Here is a 3,238-nt window from a genome sequence, read left to right on the forward strand (position 1 = left end):
CAGGTTTAAAGGGTACCTAGGATGCAGTTCACGGCAGGTTGGGAGTCAAATGCATCTGATTACAGCCATTATTGTAACTGTCTAAGGTAAAGCCCTTTTAAAGGTAAAAACTTAGCATACAACCTGTGTTGGGGTATCTGTATATTTCCATTTATACTTGATCCCCGTACTGTATAAATCAGAAATGTTACTAGTGAAGACAACACTATATATTTTCCTTGTCCTGAGGAATAAAGGAAAAGAAGTGGCTTGAGTGGGTAGACGCTATCAGACTATTTCACACTCATAATGTCTTTCATTCCAGAGGGTCCCCAAACCAAAGCTTTCACAACCCCCAGAGAGTGCCTCCCCCCTGGCTGCTCTACACTGCTTTCCCTGGCGAGTTCAAAGGCAGGCAGGCAGGCAGGCAGGCAGCCCCACAGCATAAGCTCCCTCAGGAGGAGTTCCCAGATGGGAGGACAGCAGAGACCCTGCAGATTGGGAACGGGAAAGATGCTTAGTGCTTGGAAGGGGGAAACTCAGGAAGGAGAACATACTGGCTCACTGTGTTTGAATAGTGCCCAGCATAATGGGACATCAGTTTCAGTCAGGGTGCCTAGGTGCAATTGTAATAAAAATAATAATATAATTGTGACAGAGATGGTAATTTTCTGCAATATTCTGGACAAACTTATGTAAATCAAGTTAAATTTTACTGAATTAAATTTAAGTATTTTAGTTCATTATGTTAAAATGCAAATATTTATGTATTGTTGTGAATTTTATGTAAGGTCTCTAAGGAGAAGACCTGACTAATGTAAAACCCTGGGAAGTGTTATAAGCTTCAAAGGACTATCTGAAACAACATGAGCTTTTTAAAGTTAAGTGGATCTCTCTCTACAGGGAGGTGTATGCAAATATAAACTCTTCCAGGTAAGCAAGAACTCAGCCTTTGAAGCTTTGCACAGAGGAGGCGACTTTTTGTCTGCTGATCTCCTGTTAAATGAGGACAGATCAAAAAGGCCCAAACTGGATAAAGAGTGACTCACAGATTCATGGGTGTGCTTGTTTCTGAGCTAACAGCTGATATGAACTTGTGAGTACAGAAAAACCCGTTGGTGGGATTTGAAGGACTGTTCACCGACCAGAGCCTTTGTTGGTGTTGGGGTGAGCTCTACTAAACATATTAGCATCCGTATAGGTTCTTTTATTGTTTGTAGTATTTTCTCTGTAATGCCTTCACCTTAACCATAAATGTACATGCCTAAAAAAAGCTGTGTGATCACTTAAAACTGCAGCAGTTACACTGTTTATTGCTTTCAAAGAGTAAGCAAAGTGCAGACGTAGCTCTGTTTAGGTGGTCTGCTTTGCTGGGGGAATACAACAGTATCGGCAGGAAACTGTGCAGCTGGAAATACCTTGGTCAGGAGAGAAAGAGACCTGTGTCCAGAAGCTTAAGAGTGAGTGCTCTTGTTGGACCATAGAGGGGGAATATATGTGCAGTTGCCCTGAACTGTGACAATAATAAATCTTGACCTTAACTACTGAAACTCAACTCATGCCTCCATAAATCTAGATTTTCTTTGGATTATTAATAAGGAAAGGGGTGATTATTCAGAGCTACTGCTCTTCTGTGTAAAAGGACATTGATTTAAAAACATTATTTCCTGCAGAATGTCCGTAAGAAAGAGATGTGAGAATAGCATAGCTAAAACAACAATTGAATAGATTAAAAAGTAACATGCAGGATTGACTCACTGACCTAGATCTCAGACTGAAAAATCTTAAAGATAAAGAAATTTAGGCATCCATGTTCAATTGTGCGGGAACGCTAATGAATTCAGAGGGGAACCAATGTGTGTGTGTGTGTGTTTTGGTAGAGATCCAGTGTCAGAAGCTCTTTATACAGTTTGGAACATTTCAATTCAATAGATACTTAACTTTCAGGTCACAAATATTCCAATGCTTTTGTTTTTATTCCTATGCTTAAAAATCCCCTCAATAATTAATTAAAGCGTAGTTGAAAGTAAAGAGATGAAGAGTTGAGTAGAAAGGATTCTATCCATATAAAACCTGATACTACAATTGTTTAAATGATGCTACACTCCAAGACTCTGTCTGCTTTATTAACACAATGAGTTGGGAGAATTAGGTTTACACAAACAAACAGGTATTCATACAAATAAGTGCTACCTAACTTGTGGTCCTCAGTGCTCTAAGCTGTGGCTTTTGACTCAAAGATCACTGTGTTCACAAAATGTGTTTGATTTTAAATTCCTAATGTGTTCCCTGAGCTGTACTGTGTGGTTTTTAAACTGCAGTGTCTGAATCAGTCTCATCACTCAGGGTGGAGGTTGGGGCATGCTTCCTCCTCAGTTCTTCACACCTCCTCCCCTGCAGCTGCAGAAGAAATACTGTTATGATCAGGGAGTACTCTGTGTAACTGGTGTCCATCCGGCAGAGAATTTGCACTTCCTTCATGTGAGCTGAGTAGAGTGTTATTTGTGGCTCTCTGAATGTTGTAAAATAGTTTGTTTGGCCTGGAGTCTGAAAAGGAGGAACAGCAGTGAGCTAGGGATTTGTATAGGGAAGTCATCTCAGATAGATTCCGCCTCATCCTCTCCTAAGAATGAAAAACAGCACAAATGAAACATAAATGGAACAGCACTTTTTGCTACTGTTGCATATCCATACCACATTGTTATCCTATTCAGTTATCTAGTCAACATTTCCCATGACACACATGGGGGAGTATTGTGGTTACAATATGGTGAAGAATTCCAAATGAGGGCTGCAGAAGATTGCTCCATGCCCTTTGACACACTTGACAATGATTTATGACTTAAATGGATGATACCATCTAGGCCTGTAATGCTGTATGGGCTGCTGATTCCACACCAGTCACTGATTGAGGCAGACATACAAAAGCTGCCCTGGTGAGCTTACAATGGTGGTTAAATAATTTTGCTCCATTTGCCATTAAAAGCACAAATGCTACTTGTGTGGGGAGCAACACAGATCCACCAGGAGCTACACAGTGAAAGGCTGAAGATTATGGTTGACAAATTCTGTTCCCCATGGCTGCATGGAACTTTCTACTCTAAGGATAAAGATTACTCTGTGCAAGAAACAGTCTTTCTTAGGGGGTGATCCCAGACTGTGGAACAAACTCAGAGAAGAACTAAGAACCACCGCAAATCATATCTCCTTCCATTCCATTAGCCTTTTTAGTAACTTCTTCATATTGTTGACTCATATT

This window comes from Chelonia mydas, chromosome 15 (genome assembly GCF_015237465.2).
Source record: "Chelonia mydas isolate rCheMyd1 chromosome 15, rCheMyd1.pri.v2, whole genome shotgun sequence".
Lineage (NCBI taxonomy): Eukaryota > Metazoa > Chordata > Testudines > Cheloniidae > Chelonia > Chelonia mydas.